This window comes from Scyliorhinus canicula, chromosome 9 (genome assembly GCF_902713615.1).
Source record: "Scyliorhinus canicula chromosome 9, sScyCan1.1, whole genome shotgun sequence".
NCBI classification, from domain to species: domain Eukaryota; kingdom Metazoa; phylum Chordata; class Chondrichthyes; order Carcharhiniformes; family Scyliorhinidae; genus Scyliorhinus; species Scyliorhinus canicula.
The window spans coordinates 156,350,263-156,378,154 of NC_052154.1; the positions used below are offsets into that span (position 1 = coordinate 156,350,263).

The 27,892-nt window shown below is 47.1% G+C and overlaps 1 protein-coding gene across 5 annotated transcripts in view; it reads left to right on the forward strand.

Moving 5' to 3' along the window:
• The first annotated feature begins 5,429 nt into the window (after positions 1-5,429).
• phrf1 (PHD and ring finger domains 1) overlaps positions 5,430-27,892 on the forward strand; it is a 144,188-nt gene continuing 121,725 nt past the window's right edge. For 2 of the 5 annotated variants that reach the window (XM_038808007.1, XM_038808012.1), the window contains exon 1: positions 5,431-5,624. The gene's annotated coding sequence lies outside the window, so the exon portion shown is untranslated. Of the gene's footprint in view, positions 5,638-25,384; positions 25,581-27,892 lie in introns of those variants that run through there. The other 3 variants (XM_038808010.1, XM_038808008.1, XM_038808009.1) reach the window with 3 other exon arrangements.

Below are 27,892 nucleotides of genomic sequence, written 5' to 3' on the forward strand. Positions count from 1 at the left end.
TGGAAACAAAGAAGGACAAACAAACCTTTTGATTCCCCTGCCCTACTTGCCCTATGTTTTCCTTGTGTCTTCCCCCTCCCCCCTATTTTCTCTTCCCCCCCCCCCCCCCCCCCCCCCACCCGACCTTTCCCCTTCCCATCCTTTCATCTCTCCCTCCGTTGTCTGATTCGGTCCTCCTTACCTCCCCCTTTACTTATTAGTTGTTGCTCACGAATAGGTCTTGGAACAGGCTGGTGAATAGCCTCAACGTGCTGTGGAGGCCTTCCTCTGATTCCCGAATGACGTTTTTTTGTCCAATTTGAGATACTCTACCAAGTCGGACAGTCAGCCTGCGGCCATGGGTGGTGCTGCTGATTGCCAGCTGAGCTGGCGTCTTCAGATAACGTTATGGGGGGGGGCAAAGGATAAGGCATCTGCCCCTCTTCCCATAAAGAGCTCGGGCTTCTCTTAAATCCCCAAGACCACCAGTGGACATGACTCCACCCTCACCCCTACAAACCAGGAAATAGCCTCAAAGAAGGCCGTCCAGCTTCTGATGATTCTGGGGCAAGACCAGAACATGTGGGTGTAGTTCACATTTGTCCTCCACCTCTGGGAAAACCCGCTCATTTGTCTTCTGGTTAAGTGTGCCCTGTGCACTGTCTGTAGCTGCACAAGGCTCAGCCCTGCACATGAGGAGGTGGAGTTCGCCCTGTGCAACGCTTCGATCCAGAGTCCTCCCCCTATCTCTATGCCAAACTCTTCCGCCCACTTCTCCCGCGTCTTGTCCAGTGGTGACCGTACCTCCTCTAATAGCTGTCCGTACATGCCCGCGCAGTTACCGTCCTCTAGCTCGCCTGCGGCCAGAGTTCCGTCCAGTCAGTAATATCCTGATATTTGGGGGAACATTGCTGTTTCCTTTCGGAGGAAGGTCCATATTTGTATATATCGTTACTCATTCCCTTTCGGGACCTGGAGCTTATTTGTGAGTCCCCTAACGTCAATACCCCTTTGTTCAGGGGCTGGTTTAGCACACGGCTAAATTGCTGGCTTTGAAAGCAGACCAAGGCAGGCCAGCAGCATGGTTCAATTCCCATAACCAGCCTTCCTGAACAGACGCTGGAATGTGGCGACTAGGGGCCTTTCACAGTAACTTTATTTGAAGCCTACTTGTGACAATAAGTAGTCTTCATTTCATTTCATTTCCTGTATTGACCTTTTAAAAGAGGCGTCTATAGTCGCGTGGGGGACTTCTGGTTCTTGCAGATGTGGGCCATGTGGACATTGTCGTCAGATCAAAGTGGTGTCTCAGTTGATTCCATGAACTCAATATGGCCACTGCCACTGGGCTTCTTGAGTACCTGGCCATGGGAAATGGGAGTGGGGCCATGGCATGTGTGCGGAGGGATGTCCCCATGCTTGAATTCTTCTCCATTTTAATCCATTCTGCCCTGGCTCCTTGACCCATTCCCATAATCTTTCTGCGGTAGCTGCCAGTGGTAAAATAGGAGATTGGAACGTCCAGGCCGCCCACGTTCCGCCTTCTTTGTAGTACATTCTTTCTGATTCTTGGGTTCTCTCCCCCGCCACAAACAAGATTATTAGTTTGTCTATCTTAGTGAAGGTGGCCTTGGGGATGAAGATCGGAAGGGATCTGAACAGAAAGCGTAACCTAGGCAAAGGTTCACTTTGATCATCTGCCCTCACCCTGCCAGGGAGAGCAGGAGTGAGTCCCACCTCCGCAGGTCTCTCTTTACCTCCTCCACTAGACTCGGCAGGTTCCACTTGTGGATCCATGTCCAGTCATGGGCAATTTGGATCCCCAGGTATTGGAACGTGGCTTGGGCCAGCTAGAACGACAATTTCCCCAGCTTTGATTCCCCCCCCCCCCCCCCCCCCCCCCCCCCCCCCGCTAGTTAATGGGGAAAATTTTGCTCTTGTTCAGGTTACGTTTATCACCCGAGAAGGCTCCGAACTCCCTTAGAAGTTCCATTATGGGCAGCACGGTGAGTGCAGTGGTAGCACTGCCATCTCATGCCACTGAGGTACCTGGTTCGATCCGGCTCTGGGTCACTGTCCATGAGGAGTTTGCACATTCTCCCCGTATTTGCGTGGGTTTCGCCCCCACAACCCAAAGATGTGCAAGGTAGGTGGATTGGCCACGCTAAATTGCCCCTTAATTGGAAAAATGAATTGGGTACTCTAAATTTTTTTAAAAAGAAGTTCCATTATTCCTTCCATGCTGGCTAGGGGGTTCGAGAGTTAGAGCAGGTCATCCGCATAGAGTGAGACTCTGTGCTCTCTGTCTCTCCTCTGGACGCCTCTCCACCCCTTCACTGATCTGAGAGAGATAGCCAGTGGCTCGATTTCCAGGGCAAATAGCAGAGGAGATAAAGGGCAAGCCTGCCTCGTGCCTCTGTGCAGCGGAAATATTCAGAGCTGGTGCTGATTGTCCTTGCACTTGCCATGGGAGTGCTGTACAGTAGTTTCACCCATGAGGTGAATCCTGGGCCAAACCCAAATCATTCCAGTACCTCTATGAGGTACCTCCATTTGACTCTGTCGAAGGCCTTCTCTGCATCCAGGGAGATGATGACTTCTGGTGTCTCCTCCCCAGGTGGGGTCATGATTAGATTCAGCAGGTGCCTGATGTTCACCGTTAGTTGTCTGCCCTTGACAAAGTACGTCTGATCCTCCACGACTACTTCTGGCAGGCAACTCTCCAGTCGCCTCGCCAGGGCGGCCTTCGCCAGAACTTTGAGTCAATGTTTAGGAGTGTGATAAGTCTATATGATCCACACTCCGTTGGATCATTTGTTATGGGCCAGGGTTTAGAGAATCCCAAAGTGTATCATGGAGTTCATGTGACCCACAATTTTTAATAGATTGTGGTACGGGGAGCACACGCCCCACTCTACAGGTGTGGTCCAGCAGAAATGGGAAAGTATTTTTTTAAGCAAAACAATGTTTATTCTATGAACTCAAGTTAACCTTTTTAAAACATACAGTGAACATCTTAGCAACCATCAATTCAAATACAACCCCCAAAGAATACAACACTAAGTAATCCTTTAAGCTATCCTTTTAACATCCATAAGATTTTTTTAAAAACCTTTAAAACACAAAGATCAGGTTTAAATTCACTATTGAGAGCAGTTATTAGTTTTAAATCACCAAAGGATTGATTTACAGTCTGTAGATTACAGAGAAAGAGACTAATACACCTTCTGGCTATGACTGCAGCTATCCAGCTCTAAAACGAAACCCAAAAAACACAGACACACTCAAGGTTTTCTCAAAGTGAAACTAAAAAGCAGAACCAGAGCTCAGCTCCACCCACACTCTTACATGACCGCAGTAACATGAGCAGACAAATATTTCATAAAGTGACATTCTCATGACACTTTGTATAGGACCGATGAACCAGCGAACAAAGAAAACACGGCAGATAACATGAAGGAGAGGGCATCTCGGCGAAATAGGGGAGTTGGGGTTCGGAGACTAATTCAAATGCTGGCCACTTGTAAATTGTAGACTGTAACTGATGTGTATAGATTTGCTTATGTTTATTTTTGTCGTGTATAAAAAGAAACAACTCAAATGAAAATTGTTTTTAAAAAAAACTTAGCCCTTCTCAACTGCAGAATTTCATCACTAAAATATGGGATCTCGGGCAGCTCGGTGGCACAGTGGTTAGCATTGTTGTCTACGGCGCTGAGGACCCAGGTTCGAATCCCGGCCCTGGGTCACTGTCCGTGTGGAGTTTGCACATTCTCCCCGTGTCAGCGTGGGTTTCGCCCCCACAACCCAAAAGATGTGCAGGATAGGTGGATTGGCCACACTAAATTGCCCCTTAATTGGAAAAAATAATTGGGTACGCTAAATTTATATATAAAAAAAAAGGGGATCTCGGCATCAAAACTCAAAATTATTGATGGTAAGGCAGCTGTGAACACAACATCCAGCTCTATGATAAACAATACAGTAACAAATCCTAACATTACCTCAGTTGAGTGTGAGGAATTTCGGAAGAATGAGAAACTCCTAATTTTAACTTCAGGCGTTGTGCACAAAGCTTGAAGTGTTTTAGCCCAAGGAGAGTGTGGATATTGTACTAGAAAGAGTCCACAGCCAAGAACTTATAGACTTGAGGCGGACCAGGGAAATATCAGAAGGAACCTAAAAGCCTGAATATCATTGGGAAGAAAATTAATGGATCCTTGGACATTCTACTTGTATCCTGATAGGAACAAGAATCAAGGAGGAAACGTACAACCAATCATGTGGAAGACACTCCAACTGTACGAGAGTGCACTTTGTCCTCAACTCCAAAATATAAAAAGTACCATATCATGGAGATTGGTCAACACAGCCGAGAGTAACCCTGTGAAGTCTGAAACTTTGGAGGGAGGTGCAGGAGGATGGGTGGCACGGTAGCACAGTGGTTAGCACTGTTGCTTCACGGTGTCAGGGACCTGGGTTCGATTCCTGGCTTGGGTCACTATACGTGTGGAGTCTGCACGTTCTCCCCGTGTCTGCGTGAGTTTCCTCTGAGTGCTCCGGTTTCCTCCCACAGGTCCCGAAAGACGTGTTGTTAGGCAATTTGGACATTCTGAGTTCTCCCTCTGTGTACTTGAACAGGCACCTGATCCGGTGTGGCGACCAGGGTGCTTTCACATAACTTCATTACAGTGTTAATGTAAGCCGACTTGTGACAATAATAAAGATTGATACATTATTATGTGTATAGTTGGGATAAAGAGTTGGGGGGGAGATAAAAGGGTTAACATCAGGAGTACCTGAGACCGATGTAACTATGATGCAATGTTCCATGACAAGTGACAGATCTGGCGGGAAGTAGAACAAATCTGGTGGAGAGTACTGAGATGGATAGAGGGTTGTAAATAAATAATCTTACAAAGAACAGCGTATGGTAGCACTCTTAGGGTAGCAGGTAAACCCGAAAGAAAGCCCCTCTGGACCCTGAACTCAGGATGAAATAGCAGCTGCTTCTCCCTCTCTCCATTGCACCTACCTCTTTGATCAATCTTTTGTCCACTTGTTTAACATCTCTGTATGTGGCTCAGTGTCTTACGCTGTTTATTAATGCTATCTCTGCGGTAAAGGCGCTATATAAATTTAAGTTGTTGTTGTTGTGCTGATATGAAGGCGGTTCATGAACATTCGGAAACCGTTGCTCCTTTCCGCGGAGCCGCGATCAACTCACTGACGTCACGCGGCGAAGCAGCGGGAGCCGAGGTCGCTCGGCCACTTCCGCCGCCCGCGCTCGGACGCCGAGATCGCTCGGCCACTTCCGCCGCCCGCGCTCGGACGCCGAGATCGCTCGGCCACTTCTGCCACCGGCTCTCGGTTCGGCGCCGAGGCCGCTCGGCTATTTCCGCCACCCGCTCTCGGTGCAGCGCCGAGGCCGCTCGGCTATTTCCGCCACCCGCTCTCGGTGCAGCGCCGAGGCCGCTCGGCTATTTCCGCCACCCGCTCTCGGTGCAGCGCCGAGGCCGCTCGGCTATTTCCGCCACCCGCTCTCGGTGCAGCGCCGAGGCGCTGCGTTCACTGAGGGGGCCTGTGTGGCGACTGACTGACAGGAGTGAGCGCCCCTGGAGCTTCCACCCCGGGAACGAAGAGAGGTGAGCTGGAGAGGTGAGGGAAGAGTCCGAGCCCGGCCGGTCCGCTGCTTTAGGACTGCACAGCCTGAGGCCTACACTGCCTCGGTGACACAGTAAGCCAGAGGCCGCGGTCACTGCCAACGACCGTGAGAAACCAGCCCGGAGTAGAGTGCCCCCCCCCCAACCACGCTCCTTCACCAGCCCGAGCCGGGGTGTCGAGTAGGAGCTCCCTGCTGTGTGGGAGTAGAGCAGGTGGGGACTGGGAGAAGGAGACTCCGTGGTCGAGGCCTATTCTGGGCTGCAGTTTGTCCCTGTGCGCGGGAGACTGCAGGAACTCAAATCCCAGGCTCTGTCACCTCGCACCAAAATAAACAGGCCTCCCCTGCTCGCACACTGAAGCGTATGTGGAATCCCTCACCCTGCAGCAGCAACTGCCCCAGACACGCACTTTCTACCTTCCACTTTCAAATGCATATATTTTGAGTTTTTATATAAAAACGCGCGATATATAGAATTTCTGTTTAAATAGTCTACATATTTAAGATGGTGTCTAAATTATATCTCTAGATTGTCTGCAAAATATAGGCTGAACCTTTATAAAGTTCTGTTAAGGCCATAATTTGAGTATCACATCCAGTTCTGATCATCACACTTTAGGAAGGATCTGAAGGTCCTTGAGAGGGTGCATAGGAGATTTGCCAAATGATTCCAGGGATTTTAGCTTTAAGGTTAGATTTGAGAAGTTAGGGTTGTTCCCTTTGGAGCAAAGGAGGTTGAGGGGAGATTTAATAGAGGTGTACAAATTTAGGACCGGTTTGGTTAAGGTAGACAAGGAAACACTGTACTCTTTAAATATTGAGACAAAGACCAGAGGACAAGATTCAAGATTTTGGGCAAGAGATGGGGAGGATAGGAGGAAGAACATTTTTACAGTGAATGATAGTGACCTGAAATTTGCTGCCAATGAGGCCAGTGGCAATGGTGAAGATGTGATTTTAAAAGGAAATTGGATACGCATTTGTAGGAATATTGGGATAGAGAGGTGTGATGGGACTGACTGGATTGCTCGACAGAGAGATGGCAAGAATTATGGTATCCTTCTGTGCTGTAAATTACTTTCTATAATTGGGGAGTCTCTATAAAATACATATGGGGATTGTGGTCTGAGATCAGTAAAGCATCTGTCAATGTATTAATTTGGGGTCTCTAAAACAATCAAAGGAGGCTAGAGGCGAGAGAAACATGAGAGAAAGGGGAATGCAATGCAGATGGAATGGGAGGAGACCCAGATGGAATATAAACACCAGCACAGACTGGTTGGTATGAATGTCCTGATATTCTATGCAATCTATTATTCCTCACATAAACTACATTGAATCAACTTATGATAGAATTTATTGCACAGAAGGAGGCCATTGAAGCAAGCTGCTTACAAAGATTTATCCAATGGTTGATTAATTCTGTAATGGACCCTTCCCCATACTCCCCCAGATAACAATGCAGTATTTCTCCTTTTCATTCATTATCCAATGTCCTTCCACAATTACTATTGAATCTGCTTCCACCAATATGTCAGGTGCACATTGCAGATCATAGCTCCATTATCATCTCTCTTGTAAGAACGCAGATTGGAGAGATTTTTAGAAATTCTTTCTCTGGATGTAGGTGTTGCTGGCTAAGCCTGCATTTATTTCCCATCCGTAATTGCCCTTGAGAAGGGCAGCACGGTAGCATGGTGGTTAGCATAAATGTTTCACAGCTCCAGGGATCCCAGGTTCGATTCCCGGCTGGGTCACTGTCTGTGCGGAGTCTGCACATCCTCCCCGTGTGTGCGTGGGTTTCCTCTGGGTGCTCCGGTTTCCTCCCACAGTCCAAAGATGTGCGGGTTAGGTGGATTGGCCATGCTAAATTGCCCTTAGTGTCCTAAAAAATAATAAGGTTAATGGGGGGGGGATTGGGTTACTGGTATAGGTATCCGTGGGCTTGAGTAGGGTGATCATTGCTCGGCACAACATCGAGGGCCGAAGGGACTGTTCTGTGCTGTACTATTCTAAAAAAAGGTGGAGGTGTGCTCATGTGTGCACATCACCCACAGTGCTGTTAGGAAGGGCGTTCTCAGATTTTGTCCTAGTGACAATAAAATAATGGCAATACAGTTGCAAGTCAGGGTGGTGTATGGTTTTGTTGCCTTCTTTCCATTGGGGTGAACCTCAAGCTGTTTCTTGTATCGACCAAATGACCACACAACCAATATGTTAGCTCAAAGACACAGTTTATTAATAACAGAAGACTTGTATCTCTATGCAATAACACACGCGGCTCCATACTAAACTACACCTAACGACTAAGATGACCTTTACTTCGAGTGACCGGCACGGGACGAGATAAGGCCTTTATCCAGGTCCACGTGGTTGGTTCGGAAGTTGTTAGGCTCGTCTCATAAGAACATAAGAACTAGGAGCAGGAGTAGGCCATCTGGCCCCTCCAGCCTGCTCCGCCATTCAATGAGATCATGGCTGATCTTTTGTAAACTCAGCTCCACTTTCCGGCCCGAACACCATAACCCTTAATCCCTTTATTCTTCAAAAAACTATCTATCTTTACCTTAAAAACATGTAATGAAGGAGCCTCAACTGCTTCACTGGGCAAGGAATTCCATAGATTCACAACCCTTTGGGTGAAGAAGTTCCTCCTAAACTCAGTCCTAAATCTACTTCCCCTTATTTTGAGGCTATGTCCCCTAGTTCTGCTTTCACCCGCCAGTGGAAACAACCTGCCCGCATCTATCCTATCTATTCCCTTCATAATTTTAAATGTTTCTATAAGATCCCCCCTCATCCTTCTAAATTCTAACGAGTACAGTCCCAGTCTACTCAACCTCTCCTCATAATCCAACCCCTTCAGCTCTGGGATTAACCTAGTGAATCTCCTCTGCACACCCTCCAGTGCCAGTACGTCCTTTCTCAAGTAAGGAGACCAAAACTGAACACAATACTCCAGGTGTGGCCTCACTAACACCTTATACAATTGCAACATAACCTCCCTAGTCTTAAACTCCATCCCTCTAGCAATGAAGGACAAAATTCCATTTGTCTTCTTAATCACCTGTTGCACCTGTAAACCAACCTTCTGTGACTCATGCACTAGCAACCCCAAGTCTCTCTGCACAGCGGCATGCTTTAATATTTTATCGTTTAAATAATAATCCCGTTTGCTGTTATTCCTACCAAAATGGATAACCTAACATTTGTCAACATTGTATTCCATCTGCCAGACCCTAGCCCGTTCACTTAACCTATCCAAATCCCTCTGCAGACTTCCAGTATCCTCTGCACTTTTCGCTTTACCACTCATCTTGGTGTCATCTGCAAACTTGGACACATTGCCCTTGGTCCCCAACTCCAAATCATCTATGTAAATTGTGAACAATTGTGGGCCCAACACGGATCCCTGAGGGACACCACTAGCTACTGATTGCCAACCAGAGAAACACCCATTAATCCCCACTCTTTGCTTTCTATTAATTAACCAATCCTCTATCCATGCTACTACTTTACCCTTAATGCCATGCACCTTTATCTTATGCAGCAACCTTTTGTGTGTCACCTTGTCAAAGGCTTTCTGGAAATCCAGATATACCACATCCATCGGCTCCCCGTTATCTACTGCACTGGTAATGTCCTCAAAAAATTCCACTAAATTAGTTAGGCATGACCTGCCCTTTATGAACCCATGCTGCGTCTGCCCAATGAGACAATTTCTATCCAGATGCCTCGCTATTTCTTCCTTGATGATAGATTCCAGCATCTTCCCTACTACCGAAGTTAAGCTCACTGGCCTATAATTTCCTGCTTTCTGCCTACCTCCTTTTTTAAACAGTGGTGTCACGTTTGCTAATTTCCAATCCACCGGGACCACCCCAGAGTCTAGTGAATTTTGGTAAATTATCACTAGTGCATCTGCAATTTCCCTAGCCATCTCTTTTAGCACTCTGGGATGCATTCCATCAGGGCCAGGAGACTTGTCTACCTTTAGCCCCATTAGCTTGCCCATCACTACCTCCTTAGTGATAACAATCCTCTCAAGGTCCTCACCTGTCATAGCCTCATTTCTATCAGTCGCTGGCATGTTATTTATGTCTTCCACTGTGAAGACCGACCCAAAAAACCTGTTCTGTTCCTCAGCCATTTCCTCATTTCCCATTATTAAAACTCCCTTCTCATTCTCTAAAGGACCAATATTTACCTTAGCCACTCTTTTTTTAAAAATATATTTGTAAAACCTTTTACTGTCTGTTTTTATATTCTGAGCAAGTTTACTCTCATACTCTATCTTACTCTTCTTTATAGCTTTTTTAGTAGCTTTCTGTTGCCCCCTAAAGATTTCCCAGTCCTCTAATCTCCCAGCAATCTTTGCCACTTTATATGCTTTTTCCTTCAATTTGATACTCTCCCTTATTTTCTTAGATATCCACGGTCGATTTTCCCTCTTTCTACCGTCCTTCCTTTTTGTTGGTATAAACCTTTGCTGAGCACTGTAAAAAATCGCTTGGAAGGTTCTCCACTGTTCCTCAACTGTTCCACCATAAAGTCTTAGCTCCCAGTCTACCGTAGCTAGTTCTTCTCTCATCCCCTTGTAATCTCCTTTGTTTAAACACAAAACACTAGTATTTGATTTTACTTTCTCACCCTCCATCTGTATTTTAAATTCCACCATATTGTGATCGCTCCTTCCGAGAGGATCCCTAACTAGGAGATCATGAATCAATCCTGTCTCATTACACAGGACAAGATCTAGGACCGCTTGTTCCCTCGTAGGTTCCATTACATACTGTTCTAGGAAACTATTGCGGATACATTCTATAAACTCCTCTCTTTGTTTATTGCCTGCCCCACCATAACGTTACTATTTGGTGGCCGATAGACTACTCCTATCAGTGACTTTTTCGCCTTACTATTCCTGATTTCCACCCAAATGGATTCAACCTTATCCTCCATAGCACCGATGTCATCCCTTACTATTGCCCGGATGTCATCCTTAAATAACAGAGCAACACCACCTCCCTTACCATCCACTCTGTCCTTCCGAATAGTTTGATACCCTCGGATATTTAACTCCAAGTCGTGAGCATCCTTTAACCATGTTTCAGTAATGGCCACCAATGGTCTCAGCTGGGCACGTCCATCAGGAATGGTCATGGGTTGTTGAACTTGGTTGTTCTGCTACAGTTGGTCGCACACAGGCCGGTCCCAAAAGAGGTAGATCTGTAGTGCGCAGGGCTTTTTATCCTTTGTTTCTTTCGTGCCCTTTTGGGCAGTCCTTACTCCAGGTCCAATGGATCGATATGGTTCTCGATCACCCTCATCGATCTCAACCAATTAGGGGGTGGATACCTCGATAGCTGGGCGGGGCCTAGCTATCATTGTCCCAGGCACAGAGGCCTTTCCAAATAAGGGGGGGGTGGTGGCGCCGGTTAGTCTGATACTGCTGTAACTCCTTGATTCAAACTCTATTGTCCTGGGGGAAATGGTGATCGACTCTCAATGGATACAAGTTTCAGCCAAGTCTGGTTTCTTTGCGCAATACAGAGAGGCTGTGCACCCGTCTGTGTCCCAAATTGACCACAATTCCCATGGTCCTTTGCAGGTTGCCATTTTACATGGCTACATTCCGTTCTCTTGATCCTGAACGCGAAGCGTGGTGCATCACAGTCTTGATCCCATAGTCTACCTTATGAAGCCGGCCACTGGTCAGTCAGTTCAGGTCCTACTCTACTCTGTCCTAAATGCATTGTACAATATTACCAAATTCATTAATATTACATAATTCATTAAAACAATTCACTACTGACAAGTATTTCATTCCTAAAATCGGATCCATATAAAGCATTTTAACTGAAATTAACATATAAAACAGATGGTTTCTAACTAAATTTCCTAAACTACACTCATGCTGCTGGTTTTACCGAAAGAACTTATCTACAACACAAAATCTACAAAACTTAAACAGCAGCACCACATTCTTTCGTCTTATCACATTTCACCGGTACAGAGGTATAAAGGATCCATTTAGCAGCAGTTATCACACATTTGTAAGTTGTACATTCTTAGTAGAGTTCTATTGGATTCCAAAGAGGGGCTCGAACTGTATATTGGGGGCCGGGAGGCTTTTGCCTTCCATTTATGGAGATTGAATGTGAGGACTACACTATAGATTACTGCAATCAGGAGGAGGGTTTCTGTTATGTATGAGAGTGGGTTCCATTTTGCAATGCCTTCCCACCATGGGCAGCACGGTAGCATGTGGATAGCACAAATGCTTCACAGCTCCAGGGTCCCAGGTTCGAATCCCGGCTTGGGTCACTGTCTGTGTGGAGTCTGCACGTTCTCCCCGTGTGTGCGTGGGTTTCCTCCGGGTGCTCCGGTTTCCTCCCACAGTCCAAAGATGTGCAGGTTAGGTGAATTGGCCAGGCTAAATTGCCCTCAGGGTCCAAATTGCCCTTAGTGTTAGGTGGGGTTACTGGGTTATGGGGACAGGGTGGAGGTATGGGCTTGGGTAGGGTGCTCTTTCCAAGAGCCAGTGCAGACTCGATGGGCTGAATGGCCTCCTTCTGCACTGTAAATTCTAGAAAACCAGGTGGGGGTTTCAGTCTCTATCTCTAACAGTTGTTGTGTGGTATCCTGACTGGAGGTGTTCTGTGGGGTGGTGTCGCTCGGGGCTGACTTAGGTCCTACTCTAATTGTGTGTATTGCCAAATTACCTTTAGTGGGTGTCCCGGGACAATTTTGTCCGATCCTCATTGTGTTCCCTGTAATTTTATTTAAACATCCAATTTTGGGGCACCCTGCATTAGTAAGTTCCCACCAATCTTTTGAACCGGTTGTGCTGAATGTAACATTCTGATGTGGACCCATTGGGCTTTCTGTAAATTGTCTGTTGGTTATTGCACCCAAATATGATGCTTCCGTTCTTGCGCACCCATAGGGTGCCGCTCTCGCGTTCCCCTGCATCTGGGGGACAGTACCACAGACCGCTGGGCTGTGGAAAGTCTTGAGTATCTTGTGCTCGGAGTCCGGTAAGTACGGCAACTATCCAGATGGCGATCATGGGGCTGAGTTCATCCTCCGGTGTCTGGTTTCCGTGTAATCCTAGGGAATCAAGCATAGTATGTCAGTATCGTTGGTTAATATATGTGTGTGCTAGTCTCTCTCTCTTGGTTCCAATTTCCCTTTATGATTGTCACCATGTGTGACTCCCCTATTTTGTTTTTAACAAAAAAATATGGAGAGGTAATAATCCAAGTGTCTCAATTCAAGTATTCAAGTGTCTCACAGCTTTGACAAACATTCATCAGACTCGAAACGTTAGCTCTTTTCTCTCCCTACAGATGCTGCCAGACCTGCTGAAATTTTCCAGCTTTTTCTCTTTCCTTTCAAGTGTTTTACAGCGTGTGTGGTTGATGCGAGGAGTGGGCGGATGCTTTCTTCGACCATTCTCCACCTTTACTAGCAACCAAGGAGGTTGAGGCTTTGCTTAACCAGCCGAATTTCAGGGCGGCCAGTTTTATAGAGTTTCGTCCCAGGGGCTCCGAAGTAGCAACAGTGATCAGCAACGGTTGATTTTTACGTGTAAATAGCATTTGGAGGTGACCCGAAGGGGTCTAGAAGGACAGTGGAAGAAACAAGGGTTTAGATTTGGAGCGGGAAGGAAGATTCAAGACCTGCCCAAAGCAGTAAAGGGTGTAGTAAACCATTCCAGAGAGCATGATGTGAAACGTGGGGTGCGTGTGAGCCGCTGCTGGAGAAGAATGGGTGGGATCCCCGGGGGCGGGTGTTAGTACTGTTACTCCACTACCCGAGCGTGATTGACTGGTTAATTTTGGGGCCCGCAGGTAGAGCGGGGATCAGTGCCATGACTCCCTACCTGGGTGACTGGGCTGAACAGAAAGAATTTGTAGTCATATTGTAGTGCCTTCAACTGCCATTGGTCAGTAGACCGTGTCTGACTGTACAATCAGTAGAATAATTATAACTATAACTGAGTGTCGGGCCAACATAGATTAAAACCATGTGTTGGAGTGAAGAGGAGGTTAAAACAAGAAGGTGGGCAGGCTCCATCAGAAATTTTGACACCTTAATTCTTAGGCTGTGTCCGTTTCTCATCATCTGGACACCTCAAATATTTGTGTGCATAAGTTCCGTTAAATCATTTCTCAGAAGGGGCTCATCGCCTAAATCATCACCTCCTGGTTGCCAGACTCTGTCTGCAGATTCCGGGCGGCAGCCGCATAGGCCTGCGGGTGATCCGATTCGTCACGTCTTACCAACCTGTAAGAATTGTCATGGTGCCAAAAGGAAGTATCAGGGTTGTCGTGTGGCGGTGTGTAGCCGGGAACTGGTGTACTAAAAGTGGAAGCAACGTTGTCCAAAGATGTGCGGGTTAGGTGGATTGGCCATGCTAAATTGCCCGTAGTGTCCTAATAAAAGTAAGGTTAAGGGGGGGTTGTTGGGTTACGGGTATAGGGTGGATACGTGGGTTTGAGTAGGGTGATCATGGCTCGGCACAACATTGAGGGCCGAAGGGCCTGTTCTGTGCTGTACTGTTCTATGTTGTCGGGAGCGGGTGTAGGAAGAGTCGTTGGGCGGAGACGGTTGTACAAGGGGACGAGAAAATCCAAGGCGTTGTTCCGGGGGCAAGGGTAGCTGATAGTGGGGAGGTCGTTAGGGATGGTAGTCAAATCTGGGAGGCTCTCGTCAGAGTCAAGTACAAGGTTGAAACCTGTGAGTATGGGCGGAGTCGAGGGGAGAATGTCGTCCTGAAGGGGGGGGGGGGGGTTGGAGCGGGCATCGGGCTGAATCGTCAGTGGGCAGAGCGCCATCCTCTCCCATAACCAAGGCTAAGTGTGGGCGTGGCTACGTTGTGATCCGTAGAGTTTGAGTTGAACCGTTGGGGTATGCTATCTTGTACACAGAGGGGTTTACTTTGTCAGAGATGGAGTACGGGCCTGCGAATTTAGGAGCTAGGAAGGAGCTGGGGTTGTACAACGAGATCATAACTTACTGGCCGACTGTATACTCTATGGGGTGAACCTTTTTTGTCAAAGCTGGCTTTACTCTGCTTTTTCCTAGCCCCTAGTCGGACAGCAGCAGCTAGTTGTGCCGCTTTAATGTTTTCTGTGACCTGTTGGACTGCTTTTTTGTCTGTGAGTGCGGTTACTTCGGGGTTTGCCAAATCGAGCCCTAATAAATATTCAATGCCTTTCATGGGTCTCCCTGTTATTGGGGTGGGGGGGGGGGGGGGGGGGGGGGAAGAGGGAGGGAGGGGTTGAGGGGCGGTGAAACCTTTGGAACTGGAAACTGTGTTCCTGATAATCATGAGAGCGAAGAGTAGTACCATGCCCCAAGTGGAATTGTTCTGCTGGACCGTCTTCCTGATGGTCGTTTTTAAAGTGTGGTTCATGCGCTCTACTATGCCCCTGGACTGGGGGGGATAGGCTATGTGGAATTTTTGTTTGATACCGAAAATGGCCAGAACATTTTGCATTACTCTGCCGGTGAAGTGGGAACCTTGATCTGACTCAATGCTGCGTGGAAGACCCTAGTGTGTAAAGACCTGTTGGGTCAAAATTTTTAGCGGTGGCCTTTGCGGTTTTTGAACGTGTGGGCAATGCTTCGACCCATTTACAAAATGGGTCGATGACGACTAGCACATACCTGAAACCATTTCTGCAAGGTGGGGGGAGGGGACCAATGTAATCAATTTGCAGATTTGTCCAGGGGCCTTCTGCAGGTCCGGTGTGTCTTAATTGTCCCTTTGCATAATGTTCCGGATTGTTCTGGCCGCAAATGAGGCAATTGTCTACATAATGTGTGACATCGTTTTTAATTTGGGTCACCAGCACAAGGGTCTTAAATGGGCAATGGTTGTGTCTATTCCCTGATGTCCGTGTCCGTCATGGAATTGGTAGATTAACTGGTTTCTGTCTTGGGTGGGGACCACATAAATTCTGTCCTTTAACACTATTCCGTCCTGTATAGTGAGTGTGTCCTTCCATTTATCATAGGGGGCTGGGGTTGTGCCGTTCAGTATCTGTTTAAAGGAGTCGTCTGCTTTCTGTGCCTGAGATAAATCATCAATATTGGTTTGGGAGACCTGGATTGAATGTACCTGCTCACACTTGGTGGCAGGGGGCGGTTTCCGCCAGAAGTGACCAGTGCGTGTTCCAGCTTTAGCTAATGCGTCGGCCTTGCTTTTCCCGGAGGTGGGGGGGGGTGTTGGGATGGCTCTTTACTTTAATGATGCCGTATGTGCAGCTGGTGGCTTTCTTAAGAATATGTTTCAGGAAAGTGGCTAATGGTAGGGGTTTTCCGTCGGCGGATACGAAACCTCGAGATTCCCATAGGGGAAGGAATTCTGTTAGACTGTTGCAAACAAACTGTCGGAGTGTATTACATAAACTGGCTGCCTGCGAACCCAAGTGGCCGGGTAGTTTTAAAGATCCCTCTTCTAGTGGGCATCCCTGTGAGTCCTCCATGTAAATCCCGCATCCTGTGATTCTTGCTCCATCCTCAACAGTGGAGGAGCCATCTACATAGATCTTTACTGTGTCTTGGGAACTTTGTGTCTCACCGTTTACATGTGGTTGTAGCAATTTGGGAACAAATGGTCCTGTGGGGTGTTTGGCTGCAATTATCTGGCATTCGTTCGTGTGGGGTCTCTGCGTATTGTAAATTGTCTGCTAAGAAATGTCTTGGGGCATTTCACAGGAATATCCCTGCCTTGTAATAAGAGTGTCCAGCGGGCTGCTGTGATCTGGCTAACTGAACCATCTTTTAGTTTGCCGTCTAATAACAGTTGGGTGGGGGTGTGCTCAGTTAATATCGTGACTGGGTTGAGGCCTGTAATGTAGACAAAGTACTGAACTGCCCAAAAGACTGCAAGCAAGTATCGTTCACAGGCAGAAAATCCTTGTTCTACAGGGTCTAAAACTCTATAGGCATAGGCTATCGGTCGTGGCGTTCCTGTAGGAGCACTGCTGAGAGGGATCGGTCGGTGGTTGCTACTTCTGTGGCGTAGGGCAAGGCGGGGTCAGGAACTTGTAAAGCGGGAGCTGTACCGAGGGCGAGTTTTAAATCGTCTATGGCGTCTGTGTGCTGGGGAAGCCAATTCCATGGGGTGATCTTTTTCAGAAGCTCTGAGAGCGGGGTGGCCTTTGTGGCAAAACCGTCTATATAATTCTGCACTAAGCCTAAAAATGACCGGCGTGCACTTATGTTATGGGGCAGGGGCAAGTTCACAATGGAGTCAATTAGTTTTTGTTCAATTTCACGTTTGCCGTGTGTAATAGTGGTGCGTATATAAAGAATCTTTTCCCTCAATATCCGTGCCTTTTTGGAGTTTACTTTACATCCGACGGACTGGAGCAGGGTTAGTAATTCGGCCAATAGAGCCACATGCCCTGGTGTCGGTTTGCAAGAGCAGGTCGTCTACATACTGAATCAGGCTTTCAGAGCGGGAGAATTTTCAAAGACCAGCAGCTAGCTGTCTGTGGAAAATGGAGGGGGAATTATGGAAGCCTTGGGGGAGACACGTCCACATGTACTGTTGTCCTTGAAAAGTGAATGCGAATTTGTACTGGCAAGCCCGATCTAGGGGAATGGACCAAAAACCATTGCTGATATCCAGCATGGTGAAATGTGTTGCTTGCACTGTCTTCTTAAGCATGGTCGCGGGACTCGTGGCAACGGTGGGTGCTGTTAAAGGGGTAACTTTGTTCAGTTCGCGGTTGTCAATGGTGAATCTCCATGAACCGTCTGGTTTCTTTACGGGCCAAATCGGGGAATTATTAGTGGAAGCTACTGGTCAAATCACTCCTTGTTTTAACAGACTGTTAATTACCATTAAAATTTCTCCCTCAGCCTGCTGTGGAAATCCACATTGTTTCTGTGGTTTGTGGTCGGGACCTGAGATCATAATCGTACCTGGAATGTGCCCGCAGTCGTGCTTGTGTTGGGCAAACGCACCTTTGTGTGTGGCTAATAACCGTCTAATGGTGTCATCTGTGCTAATTGCCGAAGGGTTAAACCAATAGCCCCTACTGAGCAAATCCTGTTTTCGTAATCTTCCACTGAGAGCGTGGCGGGGGCTCTGTCCTGGACATTCGCCAGACACAGTTGTTTACAGGGTATGTGAGTTCATAAAATCTATGCCTAGGATGTGTTCCGCATTCGGGGATAGGTCTACTAGAACAACGGGGTGGATAATGTTTATGTTTCCTATTTGGACAGATATAGGGGCTCTGATGTATCCCTCTTGCATGTGGCCTGTGAATCCACTGAGTGTGATGGTATCTGGTGGACCGGGGTGTTTTTTGCGAAGTTTAGTGTGGTTCGGGATCCTCCTGTGTCCCAAAGAAAATCAACTGCTTTTTCCCCAGACTGTGCCTGTGACTACCGGTCTTCCTACGTTGTCCCAGCGCGTGTCGCAGACCCACGTTGGAGACTCTGGACACCGTCAATCTGAGGAGTTGTAAGCGAGGTTGTCTTAACGGGCGTTTACGTTATGCATGGGGCAAACGTTGCCTTCTAACTGTCGCGGCTGCCGATCATGGTCTGGCCTATTGTTTCTGGATGGGGGGTTGGGCTGTTGGGGTCGTTGGTGGTGTGGGGGCTTTTGTCTGCAATCGCGGGCAAAATGTCCTACTTGTTCACAATTGTAACGTGAACCTAGTGATGTGTGGGCTGGGGCTTGTGCTCTGGGTACTGTTCTTGGGGGAAATGTTCCCCTCTTCTGCCCTCATTTATCCATGCGGGTTCCTGGCTAGTTCTGACTGGGTACATTGTGGCTTCTATTCCGTTCTGGTCCATCTGATCCTGAAGTGACTGTTCCCATGCCTTGGATAGGCGTCTAAGTACCCAAATCTCATTATGCGTGGTATCTGCCGGGTCATAATTCGCGCAAGCCCGTTTACCTGCTTCAGTGGCATGTGAAACTAATGTACGGGACCATTTAGTGGTATCTTCCTCATCGAGGTGAGCGGGGTCTAAGTTTCTGTATACTGCATTGAAATGTATCCAGAGGCAACCGGCAAAGGCGGTCGGATGTTCCCCTTTCTTTTGCCTGCATTTGTTCAAACCCTCTACCGGATCCCCTTTGTTGTATCCAATAGCGTCTAATATTGCGGCCTTCATTTCTTCTAGGCTTCCTCCTCCTACGTTTTGGGGGTCTGGCAAAGCTGACCGTATCGACTGGCTGAGGTTCATTACTATCAATTTAACTTTCTCCCTCTCATCCAATCTGTACATAACCTTTTGTTGGCGTACCTCTTCAAAGAAGCTATGTGGGTCTGCGGTGGGCCGAAGTGGAGTAATTTTACAGCAAGCGTCCCTTAACTGAGTTACCGAAAGTGGGATGATGTAGGTGATATCTGGACCTGCCTGATCCCTTATCCTTCTTTCCGTGGTGACCGGATTCATGGGTGTCGGGCCAGCTGTGGGGGTTGGTGCGACTGGTGCCGCCGGTGCCTTTTTGGGATGCGTGGCGGCTGCTTTTGACTTTCCGTTCCTTTTAACGTACGTTTGCACGCTTTCAGTTAACTCTTCCCAGTCTGCCATCTCTTCCTCATCTGTTTCATCTGTCCCGAAGGCACACATAAAACCATTCTGAACTGATAGTAATGACTGGAGCTTATCTATCTTCCGCTGGCATTTAACATGTCAACGGTGCTCTGCCGTTGTTCTTTAGTGGACTGGTGGAGCGCTCTTAGGGCTGCCTGTAAATTGCCGCATTTCTTTGTTAAGTTGGTGACCTGGTGTTCAGTCTCCTCTCTTATCAAGTCTGTGCACTGTGTGTCTTGATAGGCTTTGTTGTACTGGGTCTGAAAGCAGCTAAGGTGTTCTATGCAAGACTGGTGGGCGCGTTTAACATTGGTGATTTCCCTGTCTTTAGCGGCTAACTTCTCCCGGAGTTCCTCAATAATGTTCTCTCTTTCTTTACTGTTTCCCTCATTCGCTTCTTCCTTCTCTGCTAACTGTCTGCGGAGCGTCTCGGCAACCTCCTTGGTGCCTCACAACTGTGCCAAGCAGCACACTACAGTATTGCCATTGGCTTTCTAAACTTTGCTGCGTTTTTCTTATATATCTCACAAAGATTCTCCCACCAAGTCTGTCCTGTCTTTCCTGGACCTGTCTTGGTGTTTGCACAAAGATTCGACGAAATATGCCATCCTTTCCCCTTCACGTACTTTCTCAGCACATCCTCCTACATGGGGCATTACTTTGATTTATCAACTACTGTAACCTCGGATTGCTGCTGTGGGTTCATCAACTTCTCCATCATCTGCGCTGCCATCTCTTCTCTACTTAAAATTTGGAACGGGGGGGGGGGAATAAGGAGTCGATCGAACAACGGGTACGGCTTACGGCTATATTCCGGTTCACAATCCCTCTAGATTTGCATGCAAGTCTGACGAGTTTACCTTACCCTTCCCTGTTAGTTACGCATGCGGTTAGTGCAGACTTCCGAAAATCGGTTATTGGGCCGATATGAAACTTACTCTTGTAGTTCGTTCTCTTTCCCCAATTTAATTCAAAGTTGTGGGATGCCTCGGAATAACAAAGTCACTTCTAATCCAGGTCCCGTCAGAGTCGCCAATAAATGTTGCCGTCTTTACTTTGAGGTGAACCACAAGCTGTTTCTTATATCGACCAAATGACCCCAATATGTTAGCTCAAAAACACAGTTTATTAATAACTCAAGACTTGTATCGCTATGCAATAACACACGCGGCTCCGTACTAAACTACACCTAACGACTTAGATGACCTTTACTTAACTTCGAGTGACCGGCACTGTGCGAGATGAGGCCTTTATCTGGGTCCACGTGGTCGGTTTGGAAGTTGTTGGGTTCGTCTCAGCTTGCTCATCCTTCAGGAATGGTCGCGGGTCATTGAACTTGGTTGTTCTGCTACAGTTGGTCGCACACAGGCCGGTCCCAAAAGAGGCAGATCGGTAGTGCGCAGGGCTTTTTATCCTTTGTCTCTTTCGCGCCTTTTGGGCTGTCCTTACTCTGGGTCAAATGGATCGATATGGTTCTCGATCACCCTCATCGATCTCAGCCAATTAGGGGGTGAATACCTCGATAGCTGGGCGGTCCTAGCTACCATTGTCCCAGGCACATAGGCCTTTCCAAATAAGGCGGGGTGGCGCCGGTTAGTCTGCTACTGTTGTAACTCCTTGATTCAAACTCTATTGTCCTGGGGGAAATGGTGTACGACTCTTAATGGATACAAGTTTCAGCCAAGTCTGGTTTCTTTGCGCAGTACATGGCTACAGTTTGGAGGAGAGCTTGCAGATGGTGGAGTTACTAGGTGGTGTGGAGGAGCAAAGTGATTTGGGTTTCTGTGTGCACAAGAAGGTAAATGAAATATCAGACATTATCACAAGGGACTGGAATACAAAGGGCGGAGCGATGTGATGCTTCAGTTGTACAAAGTTGATTTAACCCGATCTGGAGTTTTGGATACTAAACCTCACGCAAGATGAATTGACTTTGAAAGGGCACAATGCAGATTCATCAGGACAGCACCAGATTTAAAGATTAATTTATCAAGACCACTTATATGAATTTTTCTTGTAAACTCTTGAGATTAGAAAGTTGAGGTGATTTAAGATATTTAAAATGATGGAACCTGGTTGTTCAGGTGATGTCAGGAAGCACTTTTTCCAGACAGTGTTGTGGAAATTTGGAACTCTTGGGAATGGGGGGGGGGGGGGGGCGTGATCATCTGACATTTTCACAACTGAGATTAATAGATATTTGTTAGGTATGTGTATCTAGTGGTGTTACACAGGCAGTACAACATGGAAAAGGGCCATTTGGTTGCACAGATCTATATTTGTGACCCACCTGAGCCTCCTCCCACCTGACGCCATCTTTGCAAGAGCGAATGAAAAAAGAACAAACTTACATTTTCCCAGCACCTTTCACTTACGCATTCACTCCTTCCACCACCAGCTGATAGTGGCAGCAGTGTGCACCATCTAAAAGATGCACTGAAACAGCTTGCCAAGATTCCTTCAACAGCACCCCTCACACACGCAACCTCTATCACCTGGAAGAACAAAGGCAGCAGACTGATGGAAATACCACCACCTGTAATTTCCTATCCAAGTGAGACATTATCCTGACTTGAGCTATATCGCTGTTCCTTCACAGCCACTGGGTAAAAAGTCTGGAACTTCCTTCTTAACAATTCCTAATAATTGCACCAGTGTAAGAAGATAGCTCACCACCACCTCCTCAAGGGCAATTGCAGATGAGCAACAAATGTGAGCTTTGTTAGTGGCAATTGCACCCCATGAACAAATTAAAATATGTCCCAAAGCTCTAAGAACCAATCAAGTAGTTTTGAAGGGAGGACGTTGTTGTAATGTGGCAAGCAAGATCACACAAACAGCATATGAAATAAAGATAGCATGTAGCTGAGTGCACGATGAAAAGAACCGAGCTCTTATCAAATTTTAAAATTTGTATGGCTGCATTACCAATAGTGCAGAACTCCTTCAGTACTGCCATTCTGACAATGTAGCACTCTCTAAATACTGCATCTCCAACAATGTTCTCTCAGTATTTCCTCTCCAACAGTAGTGTTCCCTCAGTACTGCCTCTCTGATATTGTACTGCACCCTCAGTACTGACCCTTCAACATTGCAGCACTTATTCAGTTCAGCCCTTTGACAGTGCAGGTCTTTTTACTGCCCTTCCAACAATGCAGCACTCCTCAATACTGGCCGTCCAACAGTGCAATGCACCCCAGGCATTGACCTGACAGAATACCGCACCGACCCTCCGATGGCACAGCGCGCCCTCCGCTCCAACAGTGCGGCGCTTCCTCTGCACCGACCACTCAATGGCAGCAAGGCGCTCCGGCATGGCACATCCTCCACACCAGAGTGGCGCTCCCTCTGCACCGTCTCTCAGGTTCAGCACTCCTTCTGCACCGTCCCTCCAAAACCGTGGCGCTCCCCCTGCGCGGGCGCGATGCTCCCTATGCATCATCACTCTGCCATGACGTTCCCTCTGTACCGCCCCTCCGGCGCGATGCTCCCTCTGCACTGTCCCTCTGGCACAACACCCCCTCTGCACCGGCGTGGCGCTCCCTCTGCACCGTCCCTCTGGCGGCGACGCGGTGCTCCCTCCTCACCGTCCCTCTGGTGGTGGCGCGGCGCTCCCTCTGACCATCCCTCTGGCAGCGGTGCGGCGCCCCCTCTGCGCCGTCCCTCCGGTGGAGGTACGACGCCCCCTTTGCACCATCCCTCCGGCGGCGGTACGGCGACCCCTCTGCACCGTACCTCCAGTGGCGGTGCGGCGCCCCCTCTGCACCGCCCCGCTGACTGCACCACCTCTGCATCGTCCCTCCGCTGGCGGTGCTGCACTGTTCCCTCTGCACTGTGCCACTGGTGGCGGTGCGGCGCCCCCTCTGCATGTCCCTCCGCCGGCGATGCGGCGCTCCCCCTGCGCCGTCCCTCCGATGGCGGTGTGGCGCTCACCCTGCACCGTCCCTCCGATGGCGGTGCGGCGCTCCCCCTGCTCCGTCCCTCCGATGGCGGTGCGGCGCCCCCTCTGCATGTCCCTCCGCCGGCGGTGCGGCGCTTCCCCTGCACCGTCCCTCTGGCGGCAGTGCGGTGCTCTGCCTGCACCGTCATTCCAGCGGTGGTGCGGAGGCCCCTCTGTGACTGTCCCTCTGGCGCCGGTGCCTCCTCTGCACCGTCCCTCCGGCGGCGGTGCTGCACTGCCTCTGCACCGTCCCTTCGGTGGCACGGCACTCCTTCCGCATCCACCCTCCGACAGTGCTCCCTCTGCCGGCGCTCCCTCCCGCACTGACCTTCCGAAGACGAGGTGCTCTCTCCTGCTGTTGAAGAGATCTGCTGTTGAGCAAGGGCTGTTGCTTTGGAGCTGTAATGATGCAAATGTTGTTTTTCATGGAACATTAAGCTAGATAGGCTGCACACTCTTCTTCATCTGTATTTATAATCATCCAACACTGGAATATATAAAATAGAAATTCTAACCCACTGTGCATTGTGTATGCACACCAAAATCCAATAATCTTTTGCAATTAATTTGACATTGCAGGAAGAAATTAATTGTGTGAAGTAGTCTGATGTTCTATATTTTTTCTACTTTTAAGGCTCTTCCCAAGAACTCACATTGTCAACCTTCCTAATATCTCCTTTGTTTGGGTGACTATTTTTGACTACTAGCTCTTCTGAAGCACTTTAGAATATTATTTAATATTAATGTTGCAATGTCAGTTCATGCTATTGCCGAGGCATTTTGATAATGTATGAGGTGCTGTATCAACGCAAGTAGTACTGTCTCCAGTATATTAAAAGAGCAAGTTCAGTTTAAGTAGGCTTCACAGTTTAGGCAGAATGCTTTGTTTCAGTGCTGGGTGTTTCTGACTCTCAGCTGAGGTTGCCCTGCATTTTTCCAAATCTCCATTTATATATCACCTTTCAGGATTGCAAGGTGCCCCGAAAAGATGTTCAGCCAATTAAGTAGTTTTGACTGTAGTCACTGTTATGAAGGAACATGTGGCAGCTAATTTAAGCATAGCACGATCCCACAAAAAACAAAATAAATAACAAGATTTATTTTGGTGATGTTTCTTGGGGGATGAATGTTGGGTCGGACACTGTCAGATCTCCCGCTGAACTGGGGGATGGACTTTGGTTCTCTGGGGGACATAAATGATTCAACTGGGTGGCATGATTATGACATTTGCAGATGGCACACAAATTGGCCATGTAGTTGATAGTGAAGAGGATAGCTGTTGACTTCAGAATTATATCAATGGTTTGGCTGAGTGGGCTGAAAAGTGGCAAATGGAATTCAAACTGGAAAATTGTGAAGTGATGTGTTTGGGGAGGGCAAATAAAGCAAGGGAATACTTGATAAACGGAAAGATATTGAGAGAGATTGAGGAGGTGAGAGACCTTGTGAGTGTATGTCCGCAGGTCCTTGACAGGTGGACAAGGTGGTCAAGAAAGCAGATGGAATGTGTTCCCGAGGTTTTTGAATACAAAAGGAGCGATATGATGGAACTGTATTTAGGCCACAGCTGGAATTTTGCGTTTGGTTCTGGTCACCACATTACTGGAAGGACATCATTGATCTGGTGAGAGTACAGAGGAGATTTACAAAAATGTTGCCAGGGCTTGAAAATTTCAGCTATCAGGAGAGATTGGATAGGCTAGGGTTGTTTCCTTAGAACAGAGGAGGCTAAGGGGTAACCTAATTGAGGTGTACAAAATTATGAGGATCCTAGACACGGTAGACAGGAAAGACCTTGTTTCGCCTAGCTGAGGGATCAGTTACCAAGTGGTTTAAGGTGATTGGGAGAAGGATTAGAGGGGACGTGAGGAAAAGTGTTTTCACCCAGAGGGTGGTGGGAGTCTGGAATTCACTGTCTAAGTTGGTGGTTGAGGCTGAAACGTTCAATTCATTAAAAAGGTACCTGGATCTGCATCTGAAATACTGTAACATGCAAGACTATGGACCAGGTGCTGGAAAATGGGATTCAAATGAGCAGCTAGTTTTTATCTTTCTTTTTTCTTGGCCAGCATAAACAGGATGGACTGAATGGTCTCTTTCTGTACCTCAACTATTCTAAGTTTTACCTCTTACAAACTGCTTTACCATTGCTTCGAGCAAAATCTATGAGTAACAGGCCTGTCAGTATTTTGTCCTCATTTTAAATAACTTATTTCTGTCTCCAGATGCATCCCACGGGATGCAGAATCAGAATCTCAGAGGAACATGGGAATTGCTGAATGAAAAGAAGTCCAAGATCCATCTAGGTTCTGCGACCATCCTGAGTTGTTGGCTAATCCTGGTAGTGTAGCACACTCAGTACTGCACTGCAGTGTTATCCTAGGATGATATTTAATTTAAATCCAGGACAATCTCACTTGGGTGAGTGCCAAATGAACACAATTCAGTATTTGGGAGGCAGTGGTTCCAATTGACACAGTAAAATTTTATTGTAAGCTTCCATTGTCTGCTGCACTTGAACAAAATATATTAGAATTGTGGTTTTAAGACATTGCATCTAATCCCTTACTCCCCACACTTTTAATATCCCACCCAGTCTAATGCCATTCTCCTGTTCACCCGTCATACCCTTTAGTATCCCACCCAGTCTAATCCCATGCTTTTACCTCCTCGTACATATATATGTATATTAATATCCTCCCCAATCAAATCCCACTTCTCTTCTTACTTCATATACTCTTTAATATACCACCCCATCTAATCTTATTCTTCTTTCACTCCATGCCCTACAATATCCTATTCATTTTAATCCCACTCTCCTCATTTCCCAAGCTAATTAATATTCCATTCAGTCTAACCCACTCTTGTAGGGGAACTGCTGAATGAAAAAAATCCAAGGTCTACTTTATTCACCTCTATCATCCTGGCAATTGTATGAATAAGGTGTTGTTGACTTACCAAGGCAAACATTTTTTACCAATTAGTTTAAAGTAGACCCAAACATGAGGTGGGAAATACACCATAATCGTGGAGACTTTGGAATCATAGAATCTTACAGTATAAAAGGAGGTCATTTGGCCAGTTGTCAGTAAGCACTTTGAAAGAGCTTTAACCTAGTCCCAGTATTTCTGCTCTTTCCCCATAGACCTGAAAGCATTTATTCAGTTCCTTTTTAGAAAATTAGTTTGAAGAACTGCTTCCACTACCCTTTCAAGCAGTGCATTCAAGATCATTATAAATCGCTGCATAAAAAGGCTTATCTTCAACTTGCCTCCTCCTCTTATGCCAATTACCATAAATAGGGCCTCACGGTAGCATGGTGGTTAGCATCAATGCTTCACAGCTCCAGGGTCCCAGGTTCGATTCCCGGCTGGGTCACTGTCTATGTGGAGTCTGCACGTCCTCCCCGTGTGTGCGTGGGTTTCCTCCGGGTGCTCCGGTTTCCTCCCACAGTCCAAAGATGTGCAGGTTAGGTGGATTGGCCATGCTAAATTGCCCGTAGTGTAAGGTTAATGGGGGGGATTGTTGGGTACGGGTATACGGGTTACGTGGGTTTGAGTAGGGTGATCATTGCTCGGCACAACATTGAGGGCCGAAGGGCCTGTTCTGTGCTGTACTGTTCTATGTTCTAGGTGTTCCCTGGTTACTGACCGTTCTGTTGGAAACAGATTTACCTTATTTACTCTTCACAAAACCATTCTAAACTCTATTAAATCTCTCTTTAACCTCACTGATCTTTTTAAAAAAAAAAGATCAGTTACTCTAGTCTCTAAGTAACTGAAGTCACTCTGATACCATTCTGGGTGATCTTCTCTGTGCACTTCCTAAGACCTTGACATGCTTTCTGAAGTGTGGTGCCTAAAATTGAACACACTATGCCAGCTGGGGACTAACCAGTGATTTATAAAAGGTTTAGTAAAAATCATCTTGCTTTTATACTCTTTGTCTCTATTAACAAAGCCAAGGATCACATATGCTTTTTTAAAAAACAGCTTCTCATCTTGTTCTACCACCTTGGAAGACGCGTGTACACCCCAGGCGTCTCTCTTCCTGCACCCGTTTTCTTTGTATCCCCTCTTCATGTTTCTTACAAAAATGCCATAGTTCCATGTGTTAAATTTCTTCTGCCGTGTCTCTGCCCATTTCACCTGTGTCCTCCTCAAGTCCTCACTGTATTATATCTCTGAGTGTCATGTCAATGGCAAACTTTGAAATAAGGCCCTGTATACCCAAGTCCAGCTCATTAAAATAAAAAAAGGTGGCTTGATCCAAATACTGACTGGGAGAGGAAACCACTGGACACCTTCCCTCGTGTCTAGAAAAACAACTGCTCACCCACCCCAACTCGCTTTGTCTCAGACAATTTTGTGTGCAGACTTTCCCTGTCCCTTTAACCCCATGGGCTTCAACTTTGCTAACTAGTTTACAACGTGGTACTTTATGAAATGCTTTTGGGAACTATAGCTCTTCTCGAACAAGCCACATTTACCATGGCATGTTTCAACATCAGCCCCGTAATGTATCCAAAAATGTTACTTTCTAAAAAAAAAAGTCTTATTGATTCGCATACTTGTCATTACTCATTGCTGAAATGCATGCGACTCAGTGTGTTAAAGTGTAATGACTCAGTTTTTAAAGAGGTTCACTGGCAATGAATTAAAATAATGCTTTTGTTCAATTTTTGTAAAATCTTATTGTTTATAACCATATGATTCCTAGACTTTTACAGCCCA